Source organism: Bacillus rossius, chromosome 8 (genome assembly GCF_032445375.1).
Source record: "Bacillus rossius redtenbacheri isolate Brsri chromosome 8, Brsri_v3, whole genome shotgun sequence".
Classification (NCBI taxonomy): Eukaryota; Metazoa; Arthropoda; class Insecta; order Phasmatodea; family Bacillidae; genus Bacillus; species Bacillus rossius.
The window spans coordinates 21,092,312-21,105,007 of NC_086336.1; the positions used below are offsets into that span (position 1 = coordinate 21,092,312).

The following is a 12,696-nucleotide window of genomic DNA, read 5'->3' on the forward strand; positions in this document are numbered from 1 at the left end:
CTATGACACTTTTATGGTGGGCACGAAAAAAAAACTAAAATACAAAATACAGAAAACAAAAAAAAAGGTTATAACACAGAAACACAAATACATACACAAGACAAACACAGATATATAGAAATAAGAATACAAAAATAGCAATAACAACTAGGTCATTAAAAAAAAAATAAAAAAAATACAAACATAATACATAAATGCATAATAACAAAAGTTATATACTGACATGGATATAGCAATCAGAGGGGAAAAAATATATGATTAAGCATATAATATACATCACTACAATTGTATAAAAGTGCAGTAAAAGTGAGAGCAGAAGAAACAATGTGTATTTATGGTTGGGCAGATGCTACGATTTTTTTAAGATTTATTTTATTACTAGGAAGAAGGAAAAAAACTCTCATATTTATTGAAACTGTTCATGAGTCTAGACATAAGATTATGTTTACTTAATGTAAATGGACGCATTCAACTATTGAAAGTTTGAATTTTTATGACCGTACATAAGAACGGTTTAATTTATAATTTTAATATAGCATCTAGTATATATATTTTGGCTTTAAGAGAACCCAGACAAAAATTTGTGTATACAGTCATATCATATTGCATTTTAGGATTTATGAAATGAGAAAATTTCATTTGCACTTTGTTAATTTTTTGAATATCAGTGTAGTTAATAATGTTCTATATTATAGATCCATATTCTATAGAGAGATATAGCGGAATCAACATTAATAGCACTGAAAGTAATATACTTAATTAGTCCAAGTATTCTATTGGAATTAGATATAAGTAGGGACACCTGTATTTCGCGAATACATTTCGTGTCAAGGTATTTCACAAAATACTGTAGCTTTTCTCCTGTGGTTATTGGCTGAGGTCGGTGAGAGGTGTGTCCCGCTCTTGACGGGGCCAATGAGAATGTGGTCACCGTACTGCTGCACCCTCACAATTTGCCATGACTCTTAGAAAAAGCTACAGTGATTTGTGAAATACCTTGACATGAAATGAAATCGCGAAATACAGGTGTCCCTAGATATAAGTGATTCGATGTGAAGATGGAAAAGTAACTTGGAATCAAGTAAAATACCTAGGTCTTTTACACAATGAGATTTTGTAATAGGATGATTATCAATATTGTATTTAAAAGTATAAGGATGGAATTTTCTTGAGAAAGTTATGTTAGTGGTTTTGTCTTTATTAAGTTGAACCAAGTTTAAATTGCACCTTTCAACAATTAAAGTGATTGCTCTTTGAAGTGACAGTCATGAAGAGATGCCATTTTTCTGTATATTTTTATATGATCAGCAAACAACGTGCCAGTAGAGTGGTTAAGAACTGTTACTAAATCATAGTTGAAGATATTGAAAAGTAGAGAAGAAAGGGTACCGCCTTGAGGGACCCCAGAACTAACAAAATGTAAAATCGAGTTCACATGGTTTACTGAAACCAAGAAGCATATTTCATTTAGACAACTCGAGAACCATTCAATATATTTGTCACTTAAACCAAATTAGCTAATTTATTTAGTAGAATTTGGTGATTAACTGTATCAAAAGCCTTAGTTAAATCAAAAGAAACATCTACTTGTCTACGTGTTATTACTTTGGAATAAATTGTATACCGTAATACAACATATCTTATATGTGACTGTTAATATTACTCTCCTATAACATGACTATCTTAGACTTGAAAGCAATGATTAAACAAGAATATTCACAAAATCACACTGAACAATAAACATTGTGTGTTGTGATAAGTCAAAATACTGTAGTTCCTTGAAGGAAAAAAGAACATATATGTTCAAAAAAGCAAAGCAAAACAAAACAATATCATATTGAAAACAAACAATAAATTACATAGTGTTAGTAATAAAGAACATACACATAATTTACTGTAAAAGTGTATAATTAAAGATCTCTTTTAAACACCTAAAACAATTATTACTTTATGGCAGAATGACTATTTTGTATGTAAAAGGCCAGGGATAAGTCGGACACATTAAAAAATAAATAGTTCATTCAAGTTAGGTCAGTTTATTAAGTTCGAAAATAACAACACTGTTAATAGTTTACTGATATTTTAAGTAATGGGGTTCGCTTCGGCTGGATGAGGCTCAGTGGTAGTCACAAGACACGTTCAATAGGACCACTGAGTGTGTGTAAGAACCAAAAATTACAAATAACGTTCAGTTGCAAAATTTGTTGCTTCACTCATAAAATATAAAATATATGTTTTAACAGTGGTTTTAAGATCACGATAAACTCTTACACAAAAAATATTGTTTATTGAATTAGTGCAAAATATGTGGATAAGTGAGGTGAAATGCGTTGAACTCACGGACACTGCCGCTCACTTTACGGTAGTGATGGCCCGATATCCAAAAACCCGATACCGATACAGATTCCGATATTTCCAAATTTACCGATCCGATATTCCGATAATAGGCCTATCTCATTTCTAACACTGATTCTATAAAATTGTGGTTCTGGAGTATTGTTAGAGACAATAATGAAAAATGTTAAATATTAATAAAACATACTTATGTCAATGTATATTATTTTTATTAATTGTAAAATATTGTAAATTCACATTAAATGAAAGCTAATAATGAAATTATCATAATGGCCTACAAATAAGCTCTCTAAATTCAAGGTCTTAAAAAATTAAATGGTTTTTCAATGCCAGATAAAGCAATACTCTATTACCTACAGTATGCAAAAAACATATTGTAACTACAAGGAAACAAATTTCAGATTTTTGTGGAGAAATGTTGCGAAATCTTGTAGATGTCCGGTATTAGTCTCTAGTGTATTTGCTTATAATGTATGAATCACGAGTCCTGCATGTACTTAGTCCAGTGTCTCAACTGTAATCTACGAAAAATACCGTCCGAAAAAAAATCTAACTTTTGTACCCTTTGTAAAATTTCATTACGGTAAACGACACACTAGAATAAAATGTCTTCAAAGAGCAAATTTTGTGACCATTGTTCAGGTGTATGACTCCATTTATTGGTGCGAAAACACGTTAAAAATACGTGAAAAGTAATTTCAATACAACTTTGAAACGTACTGCAGAGTTTATAAAACCACATACACATCTTTATTTAAGTTGTTGGCAATGCACTCGAAATAGCCATCATAATACCTTTGCTGCAACTTGCCCTACTTAAACACGTTTCATATTTTAGCTTTTGTAAAACTTACGTAACGTCTTTGTATAGAACAGCAGTTGGCGACCATGAAACGACACAGAAAGAAAATGCCTGTTATATCAAGCAGCAACTTTATTCTTCTTCATGTTTACTTATGGCTTCACCACTTATTAAATTAAATATCGTAATTATTTTCATTTATGTTTTCAATTTACGTACACTTAGTGAACTTCGAAAACTCATCAAGCGAAAACATTTTGCGAATATCTGAAACGAATAAATATGCACTAATGACTGGGATTTGTGTACACATGGAAAAATTGTACCGTCGGCGTCGGGATGCATTGCAGTATCAGAAAGAAGAAATAGGCTTGAAATTGTTTCAGTGGAAAATATGCTTGGAATTACTAGGTAATATGGTGACGTGAAGAAAGATAAATTACGCCCACGGAAAATAACCTTTAATTACGGTTAAGGTTATGTGAGAAGTATTATTGGGGAGAGCAAACATCGGTTATCAAAATATCGCAAGTATTTACTGATGTCCGATATTGAAAAATGTGCCGATATTACCGATCTCCGATATCGAATATCAGGCCATCACTACTTTACGGCATCACAGATATTCACAAACCTACTAATATTATAAATGTGAATGTTTGAATGGATGGATAGATGTTTGTTACTCAATCACGCCAGAAAGGCTGAACGGATCTGGATGAAATTTGGCCTACAGTGAACTCATAACCTGGATTAACACATAGACCACATATTAATATGAAATTTCATCCCTTAGGGAGTGAAAAAGTGATAATTTCATTTTATAACAGAAAAAATCATAGGTCATAGACATCCAAATAGTGAGTGAGTGTCATTTCTCTATGTCTGACACACGATCATACACATAGTAAGGTCTGAGAAATTAATATTTTTCTCCTTGGTGAGACCAGTCCGCTTAGTGGAGCTCGCAGCGGCTAGAAAAATAAAGGCGCTAATAACAGTTTTGTTCTTAACTTCGTCAATAGATAGAGTTGCCTTGAATTTTAAACGCACCATCGTTTTATGCCTTTGTCATGTCTTTAATTTTTGTTTGTTTGTGTCGTATGCGTTCCTATACCATTCATCCGATTGCGATGAAATTTTGGTGATTTGTTATGCGCATGCCCATGAAGGTTACTGAGATGGTATAACTATTTTTCAATAGTTGGAGCAAGAATCGTGTCAAAAAATGCTTTTATTTCATTTTATATAGCAGCACTTCGTCTTTTTTTGTTGTATAAGTGCACACGCATGACACAATTTATTTAAATATTAAAGAGAGACAGAGATAGAGTGATATATATATATAAAGTGAGATAGCGACAGAGAGATAAGTTGAGATAGAGCGAGGTATAGAGAATGAAATGGGTTAGATAAAGAGATATACCTATAGATGTATAGAGCTATATAGAGACATATAGATAGAAGATATAGAGTTAGTGGGAAGTATATATGTAGATATAAAGAGATAAATAGAGATAGAGAGATACATAGATGTATATAGATGTAGATAGAGATAAATATATATAGAGAGATGGATAGATGATTTGTATATGTGGAACTTCTTCAAACATATTACAAAACAAAACTGAATGAGGCATTGCAATGCAGGCCGAGCATTAGCTAGATAATGGAATCTTTTCAATATTAGTAATCTCTTTTTTCAGCTTTTTTCTATATTGCTTTATAAAGTCTAAATTACATACAGACCAGGTAAATACTAACTATAAATGGGAGAACAATATCTGTCGGGATCTGAAAGTGATATAAATTAATTTTCACACTTGACATTCAAATTAAGAAGACAATTACTAACTACACCCTGTGTTCAGCCCGGGCAACGCCGGGTATTGCAGCTAGTGTTTTATATATCAAAAAACTTGAATACTTTACGAAAACACTTTGCTACTGTTGCAAATAGTCAAAATGCTTGTTTGCACATTAATTTCCATGGATTCAATGCCATATAATAGCATTGCCCTACTCCATATTGGACGCTAAAAAAATTTCTTTTTAACAATTTAAAATGTTCTTATATTAACAAAATGATAGCCTAGTTCCTGTTTGGCTGGAAGGCCGTAAGACTAAATGTTTTCCCAAATCAATATAACAATAGAAACTGTCAACAAAGATGAGATAAAAGCCAAATAACACAACTTTACAATAAAAGCATACCCTCTTTTATCGCATAATCATCGCACGCGCGTAATCGTTGCACCTATATTTTTGGCCGTCATAATTGGGATAAAAAAAATTCTCACTTAAACGTCGAATGATGTTTTTGGTCCCGCTATTAGATGCCGAGCGCTTTGTGTAGGTATCTTTTCCATATAAAACGATGTATTTTAAAGTAGAAATCTAATATTTATTCGGAAATTACTATTTACTTATTTAATTAACGGAAATACGAAGTTGTCTGATGTGTAAATTTTCTTTTAAAGACGTTTATAACGTTATTATCTTTATCTGATCGTCTGCGTCGCCGCGGTGTACCGGTGTAGATATCTTTTCCATATAAAACAATGTATTTTAAAGTAGAAATATAATATTTATTCAGACATTACCACTTATTAAATTAACAGAAATACGAAGTTGTCTGACGTGTAAATTTTCTTTTAAAAACGTTTTTAAACGTTATGTCCTTTATCTGATCGCCTGCGTCGCCGCAGTGTACCGCTTATGAACGTGTAGCCAGTGCGAGTTGGCATCATTCATGTTTGGTTATGTTGCTTCCTGTATAGAGCACTCGCACGTAGTCGAATATCGATATCTCGCCGATTGCATGCAGCGCGCGCTCTCTGTCGAGTGCCGAGTTAACTACATTTGATGGCCCGCACTCTTTAGTGGGAAGTGTGTAATACGACGGTAGTTACGCGTTAGTTCACGTCACAGATTCAAGTCGCTTGCGTTCGTGTCACAGATTTTGTTTTTCTATTTAAAGTTGAAGAAAGGTTTTTGTTTAATGAATTATTAATATAAATTGTTTGGCGTGCTCTTGTATACTCCACCTTTTTTTTTAAATAAACGTACTTTCCATGAACGGGTTTTTTTATGAATAACTTTATCTAACAAAAAAAAAATTTTCCTCATAATCGTCGCACCCCTACTTTTCAAACTTGATTTTAGAATAAAATGTGCGACGATTATGCGAGAAAACAAGGTAATTAAAGTGTTACATTTCATAATATAAAACTATTTCAGTTTACAAATATCAAGACAAATATGTAGTCCTGAATGGGGTCTGTGCATTGTTGACATTCGAAAAACAAGTCATAGAGTTCTAGGTTTCGTAGATATGAATTACATTTCAATGCATAATACTGTTTATAATGTCATAATTAATAAAATGCAGGAAATTAAAATTATTAAATAACATATAAGCCAACACTTATTTTAGTACAATAAGGTTTAGAAATGATATTAAATTGGTGGTTGTGGTTTTACCAGTACTAAAACCATGCTAGCATCTGAGAGACAGTTTTTAAAGTTGAATTCAAGATTTTTAAATATTATTTTATCAATATTGACATTAATTTCAAATATATCTAGCTATTACTTACTCATTTAGCAAAATTTTGGCATACTATTTGAAATTTAGTGTAAGTAAAATACAGGTGTAAACATTTTTTTTAATGTTTATTTCATATTTACTCTTTAACCAATTCACCCTATCTTACCCTACATCATTATAAATTTGATATTTCTTACAGTGATAAGAGAATGTCTTTCTTTTTAATTTCAAAGAATATGAGTAGGGCCATGCAATTTTCACAATCGCAAAAAAAAATTACAAAAAAAGGCACAAAAAAAACTATGAAATTATATTTTCCTGCGAAATTTGTGATTTTTTTACGGACTCACAAAAAAATCAGCGAAAAACACGAACATATGCATTAACTCCTGTGTTATAACAACAGACAATGCCTACTTGAACCATCTTGCTATGAAAATAAAATGCAATATGTTTTATTATTGTAAACACTGCAAAAAATTGCAACAGTACCTACTTACTTAAATAACTGTACTGAACTTTCTGCCATAAATTCTTGCGGTACTGGATGATGTTTATAATCCAAGAGGTATTTTTTTCCCCATATATAAGTTAGTAAAATTTGCTGATTGAGAAATTTTTATAAGCTCATAAAACTGTTTCATAAATATAACACCTCAAAAAAATTAAATGGAACCATTCATAAGAACTGATCTCGGTGATATATTGTTACGATTTACCTGCGGGGGTTCGTAAAGGATAGCCCAATCAATAGATTTTATTTCACACGCACAGTTTTATTTATTACCACTACTTGTCACTTACAATTAATCTTCTAAGATGGCAAATAATTAACTACACTTAAAGAAATGTCTATTCCCCAGTCACTCGTTACACACACCTCGCTGGGCCGCACTTCCGGCGCAACTCTCGCCGCAGCACCCCTCGTGGGTCCCCGCCGCGGGACTCCGTCGCCGCACTCCGCCGCCGCCGTCACACCCTTCGCCGAGATCCCACACGACGACTCGCTCGCAACTTCACTCGGGACTCCGCCGCGCCCGCGACTCTATCGCCCGGAAACTCCCGACTCCACTGATCTCACTCACTCCCTGCCCTGGAACCTTCGTCCAAGGACTTCGCCCGGAAACTCCCGAATCCACTGATCTCACTCACTCCCTGCCCTGGAACCTTCGTCCAAGGACTTCGCCACTCTGCCGCACCCGCGGCACTATCGCCCGGAAACTCCGCCGCGGGAGAACTCCCCACTCCGACTCCTACTCAGACTGACTCGAAGGTCGGCCCAACCTCCTTAAATAGCCCTTGGGTTCCCATCCAGAACAATCGGGCATGTCTCCGAGATATCGCGCGACCTTCGCCGTCGAAATGCCCAGAAACGCATCGTGAGTCCTCGAAGGACGCGGTGCCTGCTCTAAGAACGCCGATAAAGGCGTCTGAGTCATTTTATTCCGCAGTGCGGCCTCTTTTAAGTAACCCGATCTGAGGCAGGTGCGCGCTGCGACGGTCAGGATGTAGCGAGATAGTATGACACGAGATACCAGGGAGAGGATGCGGGTGGAAGGGGGCGCAGACAGGCCGAACGAGTGCGGCGATGCCATGCACTGCAGCCAAGAGCGATCGTAACATTGCCCCCTCCTTAAACCTGTTCGTCCCGAACAGGTAATGCATCTCCTCCTGGAGGTCCCCATGCTACTCGAAGTTTAGGCCTCCTGCCTTTCCTCCATCGCGGGCTGTACAGTCTCACCAGATAACCCTCTCTCTCATTAGATGTAGCTTTTCTTGTCACCCGGCGACACTTCTGGGTCGCAGATTCCCCATGTCGTTCAGTCAGCTGCCCGAGACGGACCGACCATTGCCTTGGACGGACTCGATACTCTTGAGAGCATTGCTCGTTGCCTCCCAATGGTTCGCTTGTTTCTTCCCTTTTTCTCTCTGTTTGTTCTCTCTTAGCTACTCGTTCACAAAGCATTTCTTCCCAGCTCTTCTTCGTCACTTCTTGGTTCCTCATTCCCTCTTTGTTCTTATGAATATCGTCTGGACTGTACTCAGTTACTCCTTGCACCATCTTCTTCACTCTTTGTGTTCTCATTTTCTCTTCTCGGTCTTTCTTCCCCTGTTCTTGGTCCTTCTTCACCTCTTCTTGGTCTTCCTGTGTCTCTTCTTGGTCTTCCTTCGTTTCTTATTTGCACTTCTCTATCTCTTCTTGACTCATGTACATCTCTTCTCGGCTTTTCTTCAGCTCTTCTGTGCATTTAGCCCTCTCTCTTTGGTTTATCTTCATTTCTCCTTGTTCAATATTCCTTACTTTGTAACTCATCTTCACTACTTCTATGCTTTTCTTCAGCTCTTCTTTCATCTTCATGTCCTGGCTGTTCTCCTCTCCTTGGCTAATGTCCTCTTCGCAGTGTTCTTCGCTGTTCTCTTCACTGTTCTCCTCTCGGCAGGTCTCCTCTTCACTGGTCTTCTCTTCACTGGTCTTCTCTTCGCTAGTCTTCTCTTTGTTGTTATTCTCTCGGCTGGTCTCTTCTTGGCTGGTCTCTTCTTGGCTGGTTTCTTCTTGGCTGGTCTCTTCTTGGCTGGTCTCCTCTTGGCTGGTCTCCTCTTGGCTGGTCTTCATTTCTATGATCTTCTCTTCACTGTTCTTCTCCTGACTGGTCTTCTGTTTGCAGTTCTTCTCTTCGCTGTTTTTCTCTTGGCTGTTCTACTCTTCTATGCTTATCTTCCCTTCGGTCTTCATTTCATTCCTCATTTCTTCTTGGCCATGCTTCAGTTCATCCTGACCCTTCTTCATTTCCTCTAGGCTATTATTTGACCCGCTCTTCTTTTCTTCATGGTGGTTCTTACTCTCCTTCCTTCCACTCTTCATTTCTTCCGTAAAGTTCTTCATACTCGCTAACATTTCTTTGTTATATTTCTTCACACTGGCCACCATATCTTCCATTTTATTATTGATCCTTTTCTAGGGCAACCATTATCTTCCCGATATCTTCTGCACTTAACTCTTCAGCAGCCATCTCTCTCTAAAGGATTTACTAATTAAACAACCTAAATAATTTTTTTCTAATACTGATCTTAATTTTAAATGACCTAGCCGAACCTTATTAAACTAAAAATATCTCTCTTACATGCAAAACTAACACTGACTACAGTATACTCAAACTAACTCTAGAAAATTTCAAATTCACTAAAGTTCTAAACACTAACTATATTCTCGTAAACTAAATTCTATTTCTTAACTATTCTTATAATAAAACTGAATCCTAAATCTATTAATTAGGGCTATCCCACTTCTGACACCAAAATGTTACGATTTACCTGCGGGGGTTCGTAAAGGATAGCCCAATCAATAGATTTTATTTCACACGCACAGTTTTATTTATTACCACTACTTGTCACTTACAATTAATCTTCTAAGATGGCAAATAATTAACTACACTTAAAGAAATGTCTATTCCCCAGTCACTCGTTACACACACCTCGCTGGGCCGCACTTCCGGCGCAACTCTCGCCGCAGCACCCCTCGTGGGTCCCCGCCGCGGGACTCCGTCGCCGCACTCCGCCGCCGCCGTCACACCCTTCGCCGAGATCCCACACGACGACTCGCTCGCAACTTCACTCGGGACTCCGCCGCGCCCGCGACTCTATCGCCCGGAAACTCCCGACTCCACTGATCTCACTCACTCCCTGCCCTGGAACCTTCGTCCAAGGACTTCGCCCGGAAACTCCCGAATCCACTGATCTCACTCACTCCCTGCCCTGGAACCTTCGTCCAAGGACTTCGCCACTCTGCCGCACCCGCGGCACTATCGCCCGGAAACTCCGCCGCGGGAGAACTCCCCACTCCGACTCCTACTCAGACTGACTCGAAGGTCGGCCCAACCTCCTTAAATAGCCCTTGGGTTCCCATCCAGAACAATCGGGCATGTCTCCGAGATATCGCGCGACCTTCGCCGTCGAAATGCCCAGAAACGCATCGTGAGTCCTCGAAGGACGCGGTGGCTGCTCTAAGAACGCCGATAAAGGCGTCTGAGTCATTTTATTCCGCAGTGCGGCCTCTTTTAAGTAACCCGATCTGAGGCAGGTGCGCGCTGCGATGGTCAGGATGTAGCGAGATAGTATGACACGAGATACCAGGGAGAGGATGCGGGTGGAAGGGGGCGCAGACAGGCCGAACGAGTGCGGCGATGCCATGCACTGCAGCCAAGCGCGATCGTAACAATGTTTTATTGACAAAGTCACACACCATCTTCTTTGTTTATGTTGCAATCAGACCACAGGCTCACAGATCTTTCAGTCTGGATATAGGAAGCCTACAGCTCACAAGGAAGAGCAACACATGAACAATTCTGAGGTATTCCAAAGTTTTCCAATCGCTAATGAAAAGAAACACAATATTGCAGGGATATATACTATAGCTTACGGTCATCGAATATAATAAAAAATGTAAACATAATCCAACCCACCTATAATTTTAGTTATGGTAACATATTATAATACCTTCTCTACCCTCCTGGAACAAACAAAGAACTGTTATTTATTACACTGAATCAACCTAACCTTTCACTTCTGAAAACTTCGAAATAGGTTGTGGTGGAGCTTCATATCCTGTAAACTGAAGGTTATCATCTGATACAGCCCAATGTTTTCCAGAATGCAATATTATCACCATTTCAAAATGTTGTAATTGCGAGAATTTTGAGTATTTATAACAAACACAACAGATTCTGTGTCTTAATAATTCCAATACTTTGTTCCGCACACGTTTATGTCGATAATTGTTAGATCAAAATGCCTAAATTTCTAACATTACATGAACGTGTGAAAGAATTTAAAAGTAATGGATTTTTTATGTTTGAAGAAGGTAGAAAAATAATGGTGTGCAAGTATTGCGATAGTCATGTGGAGTGGCTACGGAAAGACACTTGCAAGAAGCATGTTCAGGGAGTCTCCCATAAATGGAAAAAAAGAAGCCCATTTGAAAACTTATTCAACCCCGAAGCAGTTGAGCATTATAAGTGCAATTGATTGTGGGCAGAGCAGTAGGAAAAATCCACAAGAATTTATGTGGACTTCAAAGAACATGTTGTTTGATGCCAACATACCACTGGAAAAGCAGATAATGACTCTGTCCATACTTGGCTTCAAAAATATGTACCTGGTAAGTAGGGTTGCCAACCGTCCCGTATTGTACGGGATTTCCCGTATTCTGTGACTAAAAGAATTATCCCGTACGTAGGCAGGACGGGACGTGATATTGCCCGTATCTTGTTTAAAGTTCAATTCACACACCTGCATAAAATTGAAAAAGTATTTTCCCGCCTGTGCAGCACCACCTGTTATATGTATTGCGACATTGCAAGGCTCCGTTTACTCCAAAGTTCACTGGCCACCAAATAGTTCATGTTGATGCCGACAGGTGGCATCACTCTAATCTAAGGGGGGCGAGGGAAGGGCTAAATGGCTTTAGTAACCTCCTCTTCCCCCACTTTTTTCCTGATCATATTTTGCATTGGAGAGAGTTTAAGTTAGTTTACCAATGTTCAATCACATATGAGTTGTCTGGAATTTTTATACTCTTTATGTATTAAATTCATCACTCAAAAAAATTATTAGGCCAAAACAAAAAATTTTAATATTTTAACCAGGTGCATAATTTATTTTCAGATACAAAAACTGCTAAAATAGCACCAATTTGCATATAGAAATTAAAATTTTTCCGGGGGAGGACCCCCGGACCCCCCACTCTATTAGGTAAGGTTCAGTGTCCCTTATGGTCAGGGTGAAATTGTTGATAACCGTACTGGTAAGTAGGCCTAGGTATAAATTTAGTGTTTAACTGTGGTAAGACTCAAATATTGAAATTTTTGCCTTAGTCCAAACTGTTCATACCATATAAACGATTTTTTTATATAGAAAATTAAAGGTTGCAACTTAACATTCCTTAATTTTTATTAATTACAGGTGCTGGAGATATTCCAACTGTTCGGGCATA

The 12,696-nt window shown here is 37.4% G+C and overlaps 1 protein-coding gene across 3 annotated transcripts in view; it reads right to left on the bottom strand.

The window, feature by feature from the left end:
* Window positions 1–12,696, bottom strand: part of LOC134535569 (regulator of nonsense transcripts 2-like) — a 204,821-nt gene that overhangs the window by 51,708 nt on the left and 140,417 nt on the right. The window lies entirely within an intron of this gene.